Genomic DNA, 17085 nt, shown 5'->3' with positions numbered 1-17085 from the left:
AGTAGAATCCTCCTGCACTCTCTAATCTCACTTATGTCTGGGCAAACATAGTTTGGTACTGTCCAGCATGGCTTTTTAATCCTCAAATATTGATAACTCCCCATGTAGCCATTGCCTAAAATGGACTTCATACTGTAAAGATTTGATTCCTGGAACTAAGGAATTGAATTTGACAGCAATCATATTAATGAACAAACTGTGACCTGCATACTCCCTAGTCTTGCATATATTACTGAGAAAAAAAATAGTCTCTCCTGTATAAGTTTAAGAATGTCAGTATTCATCAGGCTGAGTTAGTTTGGACTGGCTTCATCAAAGGAATAGAAGGTAGGTTTTCAAATTAAAATACCCACCCATTTATATTTTTCTCTTGTGAGCTTGAAATCATTACCTGATTTTTTAATACAGGAAATCAGAACAATGAAATTTATACTTTACCATATCCTCTTTTCCTTTTAATCATTGGTAATCAATTGAATATTGGACTTGTCAAAATAATAGTAAGATAGGGATACAAAATGAAATTGTTTTGATTCCCAAGAGTGGGGAAAAAAAGTTAAAAATAGGAGGTTAGGAAAAAAATCCTTTGAAAATAGGTTAAAAAAAACCCTTTGAATTTTTGAAAGCCAACAATCTGAGAGATGGAGTAGTGGAATTCAATTTCCAGATGACATGTCAAACTTGTCTTTTAAGTCCAGCAAAGCACTAAATATTACCCCTTCATTCTAAATCTTTCCAATGACCTTTGGCCTTAATCCAGCAACTGCAAACTTAGGAAATTGGTATATCATGAAATCAACCTAGACTTCCAATTTATAGGTTTAGAGAAGTAATTATACTTTAGGTGAAAGAACATCTATTAGTGCTGCAAGAGGACTGGGTTCTAAACAGCCCTGAAACGTCAGTTTTAGCTTTTTGACCTTGGACAGGGTATTTCCCCATTCTGATCCTCAGTTTTCCCATGTGCAAAATGAGGGGTGGATGAGAATAGGGTTCCTTTCAGTTTACCTTTAACACCATTTTACTTTGGATTCTGGTCACTGATAACATATTAAATTCTAGTATTATTTAAAATTCAATTCTATGACATACCTAATATGTGCAAGGCATTGTATTGAGTACTGGGGCTTCAAAGATGAAAAATGGTACAGTCCCTGCCCTCAAGGAGTTTATGGTACAGGAGAAGGCTTAAACCTAGGCTATCTGGGTGTCACTTCAGGGGATACAGTACCAGGCCCGGAGTAAGGAAAACTCATCTTCCTGAGTTCAAATCCGGTCTCAGACACTTAACTAGCTCTGTGACCCTGGACAAGTCACTTCACCCTGCTTGCCTCAGTTTCCTCATCTGTAAAAATGAGCTGGAGAACAGAATGGTAAACCACTCCAGTACCTTTTCCAAGAAAACCCCAAATGGGCGTCACAAAGAATAGGGCATGACTGAAAACAACTGAACAACAACAGAGTGGTTCAAGCAGCAATTTAAATAAATATGATGAAAGACAGTATGAATGAAGATGGAGGAATTCTCCAAATCTCAGCCTCAGAATTCAAAGTCATCTAATCCAACTTTGTTCCTGCACAGGAGCCCCTATGTTGTGCTTTTAAATCCTTCTAGTTGGGTCCGTTTTGGGGAATGAGTTATTGGTGAAGGACTGCACTGTATACATCAGGATCTTTTGTTTAATGAGGGAGTGAGTGGGAGGAGGGGCAGCTTTTTCTTCTGAAGGAAAGCCCTAGCACCTTACCAGAGTGAGCATAACCTGGGAAACAAAACTATCCAAGATTTCAGCTAGAATAATTTGGTTAAGTACCTAAATGAAGACTAATATCCAGAAAGGAACAACAAATGTTTTTACTGCCACTGTTGGGAAGCTTCTAAGCAATAATGATGAGTTGCTGGGCATGACCAAGAAGACAATGCCTCAATATTTCATTTTCCATGATGCTCAAGGTTCTCTTTGGGAGAAATTTCCCGGATTAAATTTTGCAGAAGGCAGTATGTCTGGCCATGGAGCCATAGTGCCGCCAGGAAGGGACTCAGATTGGTAGGTAGTCTTCTGAAAGATGAGAGGTTTAAAAAATGAGACTGTCAAAGATTCAGGAGTATGCAAGGTTGGAGAGGGAAGCTTTGGGCTACAGTTAGAGAAGAGGAATGGAAACAGGAATGTGCATAACAGTGGGCCTCTGGCATCTCCAAACCCAGGAGTCCTGGCAGAATCCTGGTGATTCTGGAGCTCAACTAAGAGTTTTTGGCAGATTTCAGCCTGTCCTGAGAGATTTCCTCAGGCTTCTATGTGGTAGCTCACACTGAACCCTATGCTTTTTTTCACTGGGATCTGACTTGGAAGTGTCTGTATAATTCTGCTTGGGGAAGGGGTATGGGGGGTGGGGTATTAGACGATTTTTCAAGGATATTAGGGATAATTAAATTATAATTACCAATGAAACCTATATGATAGTTGCACCCATTTGTGTATGGGGGCAGAAAATGATTTTGCTATTTGATTCCCTCTTGTTATTTACATTATGTTTTATGTCTTAATTAAATTGCTTTGGCTATTGGATGTATGGCATGCATGACCTTTAAAAGCAGGGTATGAAATTGGTGGGGACTTGGGCCAGGATTTGTGAAGTTAACTCCAAACAGACCACTGAAGCTGGGAAAGCCACAAGGGGCTCCTGAGCCAGAGTTCTCAGAAATTTTAGAGAACTAGTCTTAAAACAATAATAAAAACAAAAGTAATAATAATTGCTCACATTTATATATTACTGTGAGGTTGATAAAATGCTTTCTGCATAACCAGTTCCCTACAGCACCACAGGATATCCCATAAGGATTCTGATCCTGAGGGGAAAAAATTGGAAATAAATTTGGAAATTAGAACCTGAAAAATACAAAGTAGAATCACATAATAATAAAGATGGAAGGACCTTAGAGAATATCCAGTCCACCCACACCAATCACATTTTGCAAATACGGAAATTCATTCTTAAATTTGTTATTATTCTTAAATTTATTCTAACTTATTCATTAATAGGATTCATTAACAAGTCTTCACTAAGCACCTGCTACTTGTAAGGCACTGAACTATAAAGACAAAAACATGACAGTCCCTGCTATCAAGAAGTTTACCTTCCAATCATTAGGGTTACTACTGTATCCTTCACTATTTGTACAAAGTTGGTAAAAGCGAGGGTGGGTCCTCAGGTGACCTACTGACACTGTGTGGTTGTTGGGTTAGTCAGCTTGGATTATTTGGAGTGGGACCATCAGAGGAACATTCCTTCTCCTCCTCCTGTGCAAAGCCAATGTTCTTATCTCTGTTCACCACAACAGATTAGAGTATCTTTAGTCTGTCTGCAGAATCCCAGAATGTCAGCATGAGGAGGCACCTCTGTGCCCATCTAATACAACTCTTACTTGGTGGAGAAGCCCCTCTGTGACATTACAGAGCAGTAGTTAAAGACAAAGAGCCTTTGTTTGAAGACCTCTAGTGAGGGGAGCCTACTACCTGTCCCCTCGTGCCCACCCTCACCCCCACTCCAGCAGCATTTGTGGATAGGCCTAATTGGGAGAAGGCTTTTCCATATATTGAAACAAAAAGGGCTTCTCTGCGATTTTGACTTATTATTCTGAGCAAGTACAAAGTCACAGAGATGGGAGGTAGAGTATGGTGTTTGAGAAACTGCAAGTAGGCCAACCATTGTAGCTGAACCATAGAGCATATAGAGGAGTCTAAGATGTAAGAAGACTGGGAATGTAGGTGGGAGCCAGGATTAAGAGTTTTAAATGCTACAGAGTCCTTTATATTTGATCCTGGAATAAGGAGCCACTGGAGTCATTGAGTGGGAGGGCGATGTAGTCAGATCTATCATCTAGAAAAATCTCCACTGCAGCCAAGTGGGGGATGCATTGGAATGAGAAGAGACTTGAGACAAGAAGACTGGTTAGAAGGTTATTGCAAATCTGGACAAGAGGTGGTGAAGGCCTGAAGGGTGTGTCTTACGTATAGATCTATGCTGATGTGTGTGTGTGTATTATCTGTATATAAACAGAGGTATCTATATCTATACACATATATAGAGAGGTATATGTAGCTATATAGACATATTTAGATATATGTATATATAGATATCTACATGTAGGAATATATATTATATAAACATATACATACATACATAGATATCAATATACACACAACAGAGATGTGAAAGTAAAAAGGACAAAGTTTGGCAAGGGATTTAATATTTAGGCTGCGTAAGACTACAAACTTGTTTATATTTTATAGACTTTACTCTCCTCTTTCCTTCTTTTCTTCCCCTTAAAAAACATCAAGACTCATCATGCACAAGCTAGGCAAGTGGTAAATTGGCAAAAATAGCTACACATTGCCTGTCCTCCACTACACTGTCAGTTCAAGGTTTTCCAGGAAGCATTTGGATCTTCCTTATTAGCTTATATTGAGTATAAAACAAAGTGCCCTAATGCTGTCTTTCCTTGTCCCCTAAATCAGACTTGGGACCTGACTTGGTGAAGCACTGCAGCCATTAGGCAGAATGACTTTCATTGTGACCAGTGCACCAAGAAGAGTTCTCTGTCTAGGTCATCAACTGCTCCCATCAGAGTATTTTTAACATTCCTGACCCAGTAGGTGACAATACTGTTGTGGATAGTGATTTATCATATGTTTACTTCCAATTGGGCAAATGTCCCAAGGCCAGTGAGGAAAGCCATTTCTACTCTGCTTAGTCCACAGGGTACATTGACTTGGAGGTACTATGATTCTGCCCCCCATGTTTAGGAGGATAGATGTGCCCTGGGGAGATGACTTCCTGGGAGCCTTGTAATTTCCCTTTTTCAATAGTTTTAACTGTTGCTTTTGACTTTCTGAGACCGAAACATTTGGCTGCTAGATTGGGCCATCTGATTCTCCATGCACAGTTGTGTATCTGTACCACTCACCTTTATATAGGTGAGGTCATGTTATGGCAGCCTTGAAGGGGAAAAGAAGACACAAAATATCAATGGACTTTTGCCTTTATTTTTAGTTAAAGGCAACACCCATGAAGAGATCTGGGCTCTAAGTTATATGATCACTGCATATATCCTGCAGTGACCCTGGACAAGTCTCTTAAATTCTCAATGTTTTAGCCATCTCTCTAATCCTATGAATTAGAGAGAAAGGACTGACCCATATTGGTTGAGAGTTTCCTACTCCAAGAGTTTCTTGTATCAAGTGAAATCCTAAGTCCAGTTCCCATCCTCTATCGTCATGAGACAGTTTTGCCTTATATTGAGCTAAGTTCAATATTCTTGGAACTCCCACCAATTACTGTAGTTCTGTTCTCTGGAGTTACATAGGACATCTCCTCCCTTTTCCATGTGACATTCAGTCAGTCAACAAACATTTATTTGCCATTCACTTTGTACCAGACATCGAGCTACACACAGGGATACAAAGAAAAGAAAAAACAGGATTCTTACCCTTAAGAGACTCATATTCTATTGGAAATCACGGGGATGCCCATCCATGGGGGAATGGCTGAACAAGCTGTGGCATATGAATGTAATGGAATACTGCTGTGCTATAAGTAATGAGGAGCAGACGGACTTCATGATAACCTGGAGAGACTTATATAAACTGACACTGAGTGAGGGGAGCAGAACCAGGAGAACATTGTACACAATTACAGACACATCATATCTGTGATGACTAACATTGATAGACTGGGCTCCTCTCAGCAATGCAAGGCTATAAGACAACTCCAAAGGACTCATGATGGAAAGAGATGTCCACATCCAGAGAAAGAGCTGCAGAGTCTGCATGCAGAGTGAAGCAAACGACTTGCTCTCTTTCTTTTTCTTGTTTTGTTTTGATTCCTCTTTCCCATTGTTCACTCCATTGGTTATAATCCTTTACAACCTGGCTAATGTTTAATGTGAAGGTATTTGTAGATCCTGTATTTGATTACATGCTGCCATGGTGGGGGAGAAGGATGGGGAGAAAATTTGAAACTCATGGGATTGTGGAACTGAATGTTGTAAACTAAAAGTAAATAAATTAATAAAAAAGGAAACTCATATTCTAATGGGAGAGGCAACACACAATCACTAGGTACATATAAGAAAGACAGTGTAACTAGAAGGTAATCTCAGGGGAAAGAGATTGCATTTGAGCTGAATCTTGAAGGAAGCCAGGGGGCAGAGGTGAGGAGGAAGAACATTCCAGGGATGGGGGACAACAAGTAAAAAATCACAGAGATAGAGTGCCATGTACAGAAGCAACAAATAACCCAGTGTCATTGAATCAAAGAGTTACATACAGGGGAATAGAGTATAAGATTGGAAATGTAGGAAGGGGTCAAGTTGTGAAGGAGTAGAAAAGCAAACTGATAATTTTATATTTGACCCTGGAAGTAATAGAAAGCTACTGGCCTTTAGTAAGTAGAGGGATGATATGGTCAGACATACTTTAAAAAAGTCACCTTGGCAACCAAGCCCAGTAGCACCTGGGATATTCACAGTCATTGGATGTGACCTGGAGAAAGATGCAGAAAAGGAGACAGAAGGAATTGACAGGTAGAAGGAGAACAAGATCACAAAAAAACCTAGATTGGAGTATACCAGAGGTGATTATGATCATTAGTGTCAAAGGCTGCAGAGAGGTCAAAAAGGATGAAGATTGAGAAAAAGCCATTATATTTGGCAGTTAAGAGGTCATTGAACTTTCAGGAGAGCAGGTGCAGTTGAATGATGAGGTCAGACTGCAGAGGATTTAGAAAAGAATGAGAGAAAGTATATTGACTGATGGTAGATGGAGTTTAGCCATGGAAGACAGAAATGCTATGGTAAAATAGCTAGTGGGGGTGGCTGGATCAAGTGAGAGTGTTTTTAAGAATGGAGGAGATGGTTAAATTTGTAGGCAGTGAAGAAGCAGGGAATAGATAAAGAGTCGGGATGATAGGCCAATCTGCTTGAGAAAACACATCAGAATTGGATTGCTTGTGCATGTAGAGAGATTTGCCTTGGTAAGGAGAAGGGCCATCCCTTCATGTGAGATAGGAGTGAGAAAGGACATAGTGGGCAAAGACATCTGAGTGATTTAAGATGAGAAAAGGGAGTTCTTGGTGACTAGCCTCAATTTTTTTCATTGAAATATGAGACAAGGTCCTCAACCAAGAAGGTGAGAAGAAGGAGTACTATGTGAGGCTTGAGAAGCGATGAAAAGGTATAGAAGGGCTGTGGGGAATGGAATAGTGAATGGATTAGGAAGATATGAAAAGAATGCCTTGCTGCAGTGAGGACCCAGTAGAAAATATGTAGCATAAATTTGTAGTGGACCCAGTCAGCATAGCTCTGTTATTTTTTCCTGATCCATTTAGCAGTATGAGAATAGAAGCCAAGATAGCTGATGGTGGGTATAATAGGTTGGGGTTTGACAAAGCTTGGTCACCATTAGGACAAGATGGAAAGGGACTCTAATGTAAAGTTCATCAAGTTGAACTGGTTCACCAAGGGACAGGGAAGGAAAGGGAAAAGAGAATGGAGCAAGTGCAGTGGGATTGGAGGTAGCAGTGAGAATAAAAAGAAATAGAGTTCCAAGATAGGGGCAAAGATGAATTTATTTGAAGACAGCTAAATTGTTTCTCTCCCTTTTGATCCCCCTCTGAATATTCTTTTATCCAGGCCAAATATTTTCATTGATTTTACTTGATCTTCACATGAAATGGACCTGGATCCTGGAAGAAGTAGCAAGAGAACATACAGCCCTCTACCCTCAACAGCATCTAGGAATTATAAGCCTCCAGGGTCCTAAGTGAGACTATTTTTTGGTTCATTCTCTTTAGGGGGATAGGATGAGAGGAGGGAAAACCATAGCCAGTCCTATCAAATGCCCTCCTGTCAGCCTAATAGGATTCTATCAGCTTGCTTTTAGGGACATACTTGGTAATAAGCACAGTATTATTCCAGTAACCTCTGCCCTAAAGAATTGCCCCACTCCAGAGAGCAACAAGCTTTCTGATGTCTGGAATTTCATTCCATTACTGAAGATGAAATGCATGAATACAAATGCCAGCTAGAGGTAACACATAGACTGAAATTAATTCACACAAAAGTGCATTAAGTCAACAAGTTTAAATGACTTTATCAGATCCTTTCCCATTTAGAAGGTAGAGTTCAGAGAGTATGGGTCCCGAGTGGCCTGAAGTGATAGAACTAGGAAGGGGGGGACCAGAAGGGTTTGAAAAAGTCTGGGCAATGAGAGAAACAGGGGAAAACTCAATAAAAGCTAAGGACAATGAAGATAAATGTCCCTCTTCACCATTTTCCCGAGAACTAGTCTTACTCCCCTGAATGGTGTAAAGACAGGTATTTTTGTTATACTAGCTACACAAAGAAGGAACTCCAAATAATCAGGCCCCTGAGATACAGGCTATGGTATGTGTGAAGGGCTCTGGTTTCTTTAATATAGCTAACTTTGTTCTTCTCAGAGGATTTGTGTCACTGTATGAAAAAGAGAATCCAAAACCAGTCTTCGAGAACAGTATCATAGATTTAGAGCCAGGAGGGACCTCAGAGGTCAGCTAGTCCAGTGGCATCAAACTCAAATAGAAATGTAACATACTGACTTAGAAAACCACATATTAACATTATCTATATTCTGTTGTATTTTTATTTATTTTGTTAAATATTTCTTAATAACATTTTTTTTCTTTTTCAAATGTTTTATTAACTTCTGATTTACATCATTCATTTCTGCCAGATTTTGAGTTACAAATTTTCTCCCCGTTTTTCCCCTACCCACCGCCCCAAATTAGCAGTCCCACAGGATATGCCCTCCTCCAATCTGCTCTCTCTCATATTTTCTCCCATACCCCTTTCGACTTTTCCAGTTGGGCATGGTGGATCTCTATGCCCCAGTGCCTGTATATCTTATTTCCCAATTACATGTAAAATAGTATTAATAATAGTATATATATATATATATATATATATATAGATAGATAGATAGATAGATAGATAGATATATTAAACATTTGATTTTAAAACTTTGAATTCCAGATTCATTCTCTTCCTCCCTTGTAACCCACCCTTACAGGGAAGATAAGCAGTTCAGTATAGGTTGTACATATGTAGCTAATGGAAAACATTAACATAGTAGATATATTGTAAAAGACTGACTATGTTTCCCTCCCTCCTATCCCACCTCCCACTTGTTCTATTCTTGTGATAGTAATGGCAATTAAAGATTCCCCTGTATTGGCTTGGTTTTCAAATTGATTGTGTTAAAACCCAGAGCTTGTTAATCCCACCTGTGGGATGGGCTTGTTGATGTGAAAAGAAAGTCCTGAACTGGGAGGAGCTGGTGACGTAGATTTGCAGAGACAAGAGAGAGGCAGAAGATCTTTTTGGAAGCAGCACCTCGTGGAGAGAGAGAGGCTAAGAGAATTGCTGGTGGCCGCTTTGAATTGCCCTGGACTTTTGAGACCTGCCCCCTGAGCTGCCAAGGACTGAGGAGACATGGCTGTTTTGCTGGTACTTTGTCTGTCTGTTTTGATGTTGTTTTGCCAGATTTGTCCACTGGTGAAAGACAGTCCTGTTGTTGAAGAAGTCCTGGAACCTGGCTTTTGGCTAAGAAGCCCTGAGACTGTCCTGCAGACAGAGAGTGAATACTGTCCACTGGTGAAGGACAGTGCTGTTGTTGCAGGGGTCTGGAGACTGTCCTGCAGACAGAATGAATACTGTCCACTGGTGAAGGACTGTGCTGTTGTTGCAGGGGTCTGGAGACTGTCCTGCAGACAGAATGAATACTGTCCACTGGTGAAGGACAGTGCTGTTGTTGCAGGGGTCTGGGAACCTTTCTGTTGGTTCAGAAGCCCTGAAGGATTTTCTGGTTGTATGTTTACAGAAATCCTGGGAGAGGGTTTTGCTAATGTTTTCAGGGGTTCTAGGACTGTTCTACAGACAGAGGATGAATTCATGAAGGGACTGGCAATGTATCTTATGGCCTTGCTGAGCCTTGTCTCCCCAGGAACTAAGATTGCTGAGAACTTGCCTCTTGTCAAGATGAAGAAAAGACCTCCATTTGGGTATTAAGTGCTGTGTTTAAACTTGATGTAACTCTGGGGTAGATTCAATTGAGATCCAGGGGTGGGGAACTTTTGACCTTTTGGTGCTCTGTGATTGACAAATGAAGGTACTTTACTTATGTTTGGAAACTAATCTCCATTTGAGAAGAGGGGCTTTGTGGTGGACTAAATGAAGGTATAGCCTAGGGGTGGAGAAGTATTTAGAACAGAGACTTTGTAATTGATTGAATGATTGGAAGGTCCTGGGGTGGGGTAGTGCTTGGAGATCATTTAATCACACTTAGTAAATGCTGTATTTGGAATGATGTCATGTTTTGACCTTCTCTGTTCTTGGTTTGTCACTGAATAAAATGGAGAGCACCTATGCTGGTATTTTGAACCTTGGGAAGTTGCCTTTCCTTGGCATTATATTACAATTCTCTACTTTGATCCCGTCCCTTTTCAAAAGTGAGTGCTTCCAACTTCCCTCCCCCGCAGTGTGCCCTCCCTTCCATCACCCCCCCTTTCATCCCCTTCCCCCCTATTCTCCTATAGGGTGAGATATCCTATTTAGTATGTATATCATTCCCTCCCCAAGTCAAATTCAATGAGAATAAGGTTGACCCATTCCCTTTTCCCTTCCTATTCTTCCCCTCCATTGTAACCATTTTCCCTTGCATCTTCTATATGAGATAGTTTACCCCATTCTGTCTCTCCCCATCTCCTCTCATTATATTCCTCTCTCACCTCTTAATTTCACCTTTTAAGTATCATCCCTTCCTATTAAATTGGTCCTGTGCCCTCTATCTATGTATACCTGCAAACATATATACACACATTCACATATGTATTCAGATGCCCGTATACCCTCATACATATACATATATATATATATATATATATATATATATATATATATATATATATATTTCTACTTCCTTCAACTATTTTCTTACTGAGAAAAGTTTCATTTTTATATACATTTTTATATAATTATTGTTTTTCCATGTAGGAATGTTAATAGTTCAACTTTGATAAGTTCTTTTTGATTTCTTTTCTCTGTTTACCTTCTCATGCTTCTCTTGTTTCTTGTATCTGAATGCCAGATTTTCTATTTAACTCTCCTTTTTTCAGCAAGAATGCTTGAAAGTCCTCTATTCCACCGAATGATCATATTTCCCCCTGAAACATGATACTCAGTTTTGCTGGGTAAGTGATTCTTGGTTTCAATCCCAGCTCCTTTGACCTCCGGAATATCACATTCCAGGCCCTTTGATCCCTCAGTGTAGAAGCTGCCAGACGCTGGGTTATCCTGATTGTGTTTCCACAATATTCAAATTGTTTCTTCCTGGATGCTTGTAATAGTCTCTCCTTGACCTGGGAATTTCGGATTCCTGGCTATAATATTCCTAGGAGTTTTATTTTGGGGATGTTTTTCAGGAGGTGATTGGTGGATTCTTTCAACCACTATTTTGCCCTCTGGTTCTAAAACATCAGGGCAATTTTCCTTGAGAACTTCCTGGAGGATGATTCCTAGGTTCTTACTTTGATCATGGCTTTCAGGTAGTCCAATAATTTTTAAATGATCTCTCCTGGATCTATTTTCCAGGTCAGTGGTTTTTCCAATAAGATATTTCACCTTGCCTTCTATTCTTTCATTTGTTTGGATCTGTTTAACAGCATCTTAATTTCTCATAAAGTTATTAGCTTCCTTTTGCTCCAATCTAATTCTGAAGCAATGATTCTCCTCAGTGAGTTTTTGAGATTCTTTTTCCATCTGGCAAATTTGGCTTTTTAAGGCATTCTTCTCCTCATTGCCTTTTTGAGCCTCTTTTGCCATTTGAGTTAGTCTATTTTTTAAGGTGTTATTTTCCTCAGTCAGGCTGTTGACTCTCATTTCGTAATTTTCTTGCATCATTCTCATTTCTCTTTCCCATTTTTCCTCCACTTCTCTTATCTGCTTCTTAAGGTCCTCTATGGCCTGTAACCAACTCGTATTTTCCTTTGAAGCTTTTGGTGCAGGAGTTCTGACTTCACTGTCTTCCTCCTGTTCCATGCTTTGATCCTTTTTTCCCCAAAATAGGAGTCTAATGTTGGAATCTTCTGTTTGCTTTCTTTCCTTTGCCTGGTCATGTTTCCACTTAATTACTTGACCCCTGGGCTTTTTGCCACAGTAGGACTCTACCACCAGGCAGGGGAGCTTTCATCCCAAACACTGGGGTTTTCTCAGCTGCCGGAGGTATTGTTGGTTTCCCTTGCTGAAGCCTCCACATGCTCTGGCAAGCTTGTCACACACCCCAGGACCTCCACCCTAGACTACAATCCAGATCCAAGCAGGTTAAAGCAAGAGCCTTAACCTCTTGCTTTAACCCCTGAAACTGTTCGCTTGGTCCCCCTACAGTCTGCAGGCCAGAGGCTGAAGCTGCCACGTGGGGGCGGCTGCATAGCTGATGCAGCAGCTTCTCAAAGTCAATGCACTCCCAACTACCGGGTCCCAACATCTGCACTGTACTGACCTCTCACTTTGTCCTTCGAATCTGTGTTGATAATTCTGGAAATGGCCACAGCTGCTGGTGATCTGGAGTCCCTCCAGCCAGTGGCTGGTCAGGCCCGCCCTGCGGCTAAAACCTCTGGCTCATGGGCCTGGGCTTGGCTCCCAGAGCGCTGAGCTGGTCAATTCCTGCCGGGCTGTCCTCAGTGGGTTAGCTTCTCTGTCATTTTGTGGGTTCTGTAGCTCCAAAGTTTGTTCAGAGTCCCCTTTTACATGAATTGGGGAAGGTGGAAGCTGGAGCAGCAGGAGGTCCTGAATCTACTCCAACATCTTCTCTTAATAACATTTTAATCTGGTTCCCCCCACCCTGGGGAATGTTGTGGGCCACATGTGACCTACCAGCTGTGTGTTCAACATTTGTGATCTAGTCTAATCTACATTTTATGGAGGAGGAAGATGAGGCTAAGGATGTGAAGTGATTTATCCAGGGCCTTATAGGGAGTGTCAGAAGCAGGATTTGAACTTTTGTCTTTCTGACTCCTAAATCTAGCAGTTTAATCTCTATTTCAGGTCTAATCTTAATAATTCCAAATCCTAGTTTTGACACACCCAAAATGACCAATTCAAAGACAGGCTTAGCTTCTAATATCTAAATATCTCTGAAAGGAGGGCATTGGTGTGCTATCTGGAAAATCTCACTTCAGATCCTACCTCAGCACCCTACTGGGTGTATGACCCTGGACAAGTCAAGCCAACTGTCAGAGCTTTGTGCAACTCCCTCAGAGCATCAATTCCAGAGGCTTTACCATCTGCATGGGTGTGGGGCGATCCCACACCAATGAAATAAAAGGTCGGAAGGAAATTGCCTCACTTCTTTTAACATGAGAAATATATGAGATACTTCTAATGCATTTCTGCAAACAATGATTCACCTTTTTTCACTCATTCAAATGATTCATCTTTAGAATTCTATCAAAAGGAATGAGAACTTTTTTTGCATTAATTATTTTTCTTTGGTAATTTTTTTTTGTTTAAACTTAAATACAAGATGAGAAAAGAAAAAAAAAAACATTGCCATGTACACAGCAGACCATAAGAGAGGATTCAATATAAAGCAATAAATTTCCATTTCAAGAAAACCCATATAATAAATACTACACATTGTTTCCAAAGCTGCCTAGCTTTTCTTTGCTTCCCTGTTGGTTTCCTTTTGTTCTCTGATGTGCACTTTTAACATTGGGTTATTTCTCCTTTGCTTACTCATTTTTATTTATTTATTTATTGTTTTATTTTGTTATTTATTAGCAACTATCAGTGTAATTAAGTTGTTGTTCTGAGATATGAGGAATGATGCCCAAGCCTCAGGTTCTTCTTTTATTTTCTGAGGACTGTCTTGGTGGCCAACCTTGGGCTCTCCTCTCTACTCCACTCCTAAGCCAAGGTTAGGGCCCCCAGCTCCATTGTGCCCCAAATGGTCTTGCTAATAGCAGTCCCTCCTGTGGCTGCAAGCTACAGTTGTCTTCTGTGCCCTGGAACTGAAAGCAAGTCCCCACAGCCTGCAGGGTCCCCACCCCTCCCTACTGCACTCACCTGCCATGTGCTAGCTCATTCTTCTTGTAACCACTGCCCAGGATGTGTGTGGTTGGCACAGCTATGCTTGGCGTCTCTTGGGTAGTGGAAGTTCTTTCAGCCTTCTCCCACTCAGCGGTCAGTCTGCCATGCTGTCTGCAAAATGAAAGTTTCTAAGGCTGAAGCTACCTCTCTACCCTGCTGCCCCCAGGGCTTGTTGATTCTACTGAGTGGGCTGGGAGGTATTTCCACTTCACTCAGGCTGAACCTTTGGCCCCTGGAGGTTGGGTCTTTTCCTGGGATCTTCTCACATTGTCTAAGAGGACAACTACTTTACCCTGTGTTTGTCTGCTGCTGAGGCCATGTCCCACTTGTTGGTTTTTTAGGGTTTTTTGTTTGTTTGTTTCTTTTGTGGAGGAAATTTGGAGAGCTGAAAGTTTTCTGAGACCTACTCTGCCATCTTCCCAGACTCCTCCCATTTTGTATTAATTCTTCAAGGATGTCCAATGTTATCAGTGTGGATACTCCTTCCATGGGGGCAGATAGTAACCCCTCCATGCCACAGTAGGTGTAAGTTTAAGAAGTTGTTGTGGCCGAAAAAAAACAAACTATAAAGCACTCATGGACTTAGCTAGTCGTAGAGGATAGAAGTACAGTCTGTTGCCCAGCAGAACTTTATTTGTGCTAATATCTAATGACTATCCATCCCCCTCACTGATTTTCTTTTTTTGACAACTAATTTTCTAGAGACAAAAAAGCCAGTCATATTTTGAGTTGGCTTTGATCCTTTGATCCTGATAATGATGTGGGTGTGAGTGTGGGGGAGGGAAATAGCTGAATTTAGCTGCTTGACGGTTTATATAGCAACTTTGACAGGATTAGAGTGGGAATTTTAAAGAAAATATCTTTGTTGGAAGCGGTAGGAATGGTGGTGGTGGGGGATGCTTCACATTAGCTGAACTAGGATCCATAGTGATCCCTGGGGCAGGGAAGTCAGAAACTGGGTTTCATTCTGAGCTTTAAAATGTGTTACCATAAAGGAGTCTCTCTGATTCTCCAGATTAAAGAATAACGTTCTGAGGGTAATTAATGAAATAATTAATGTAATACTTTCATTTAAAATGAGTCATTCTGGTTTTGAAATAAATAAGACTTCGGGGTGTGAAAGTAAAATTCATTTGAGCTAAATGTTATTGGTGGGCCTAATGAGTTAGCTTATTCATGTGAATATCTTAGAAAGACACTGAAGAGAGACAGTGAGCTGGGCTCAGGAGTGAGAAGTGGGAGGAGATGGTTTGGATGACATTTTGGAAATTCAGTCACCCTTTTAATTCTTCCCAAGCAACCACCTTTTTAACACTTAATAACTTAAAGTTTTAAAATGTTCTCTTTTATATTATATGGGTGCAAATTGTAGAATATCATAGTCACAGAAGAATCAAAATTATCAGTGATCCAATGGAAAGACATGGATGTTGGTAGGCCATAGCATCCTTCCCACAGTGACATACACAAGAGAAGTGGCATAAAAGATATTATCAGACACCTGCATGATTAGAAAAAAGAAGTGGGCAGGTCATGTAAAACAGAAGTATCAAATACAGGGCCACCAGCAATATGTGTGCCCCCAACCAGATTAAAATGTAATTGGGAAATATTTGACAAAATAAATAAAAATGCAGTAGAAGACAAATAATGTTAATGCATGATTTTCTAAGTCAATATGCACCTCCAGGGATTTTTATGTACAGGACCCTGTTTTCCCTTGAGTTTAATTCCACTGGTATAGAGTGAACATTGATCTATAGCTGCACTGATATCTCTGGTATATTAAAAGCACCAGGGGAAGGCATCCAGTGTGTTATACAGATACTCTTTAGAGAATTTATAGAAGGGCACAGACAAGAATCACACAGGATATGAAGTCATGGAAGGATTGCAATCTTCACTGGTGGAGAGAGTTACATACACTGATGAAATCATGAATCAATCAAAGGACAGACTGACTGAGGCATTACTATTCTTGTCTTGGGGTCTAATTTGGTTGCCTTTTGAATTCTGTGATGTTGACAAGGCCAAGTTCTTAGATAAAGAATCCAAATAGGTTAGTTCTCAGGGCCACTGATTTCCATCCCACTCTTCCACTTGGGCTAGCTATGCCAAGAGCATGTGAGTGGTTTCTTTGCAAATCTATTTATTACAAAGGCTGAAGAAGCCAATCATTGGTGGCCAGCAGTCGATTTCCTCAATGTAATGCATTATTTATTCTCAAAGAGGGCATTCCATTTGGGCACCTCGCCACCCTGTGGCTACAATACCACCCTCTCCATGAATAGATACCAGACCTCAAAAAAGCCTGGACCTTACAGAACCAATCAGCTGACTTGAAATCCTTTTGAATCTGTGCCATTTCCATCTGAGATTTTCAGGGGCAGCCAACCTCAGGGGCCAACCCAAAACAATTAGATGGAGAACAGTGGATTCAAGGTGATCTAGATAGCTTTTTGGAGGACATTTCTGTTTCTTTGGGATAAAGAATTATCTGTCCCAAGAATGTATCCAGGGTCAAGGGGTACTCACTCCTTGGGCAAGGAAATGGCTGTTAGGTAATGACTCAATGAGTAGTTCTGTAGTTGGAAGCACAGAAGCCCATCATCAATCTCTGGTGCTTGCTGATTACTTCAGAGTCTAGCACAGTGCCTGGCACATAGGAGCTGCTTAACAAATGCCTGACTGATAGCTAAGGATGGGGCTGGGACAGCAATCCAGATGAATGAACTTTATGTCCGCAGTGCCTGGTTAGGACATGGCCAAATTCACTGAGGGGTATTTTGGGAGGAAAAAAAGAAGCCTTTCTTCTTTGAGGTCAGATAGGAGCAAGATGCTTTGGGGCCCTAGGGGGAATCATGGTGGACTGCTTCGGAATTAGGATGGTTTAGGAAGCTTGCAGGCTA

At 40.7% G+C, this 17085-nt stretch overlaps 1 pseudogene; it reads left to right on the top strand.

The window, feature by feature from the left end:
• The first annotated feature begins 3671 nt into the window (after positions 1–3671).
• LOC138150587 (rab GDP dissociation inhibitor beta pseudogene) overlaps positions 3672–17085 on the top strand; it is a 52765-nt pseudogene continuing 39351 nt past the window's right edge.

The sequence above is a fragment of the Petaurus breviceps genome, unplaced genomic scaffold, assembly GCF_028583685.1.
Source record: "Petaurus breviceps papuanus isolate PSGF00001 unplaced genomic scaffold, PetGlider_PUasm1.0 90881, whole genome shotgun sequence".
Taxonomy (NCBI): Eukaryota; Metazoa; Chordata; class Mammalia; order Diprotodontia; family Petauridae; genus Petaurus; species Petaurus breviceps.
This window is presented reverse-complemented; position numbering and strand designations above follow the sequence as displayed.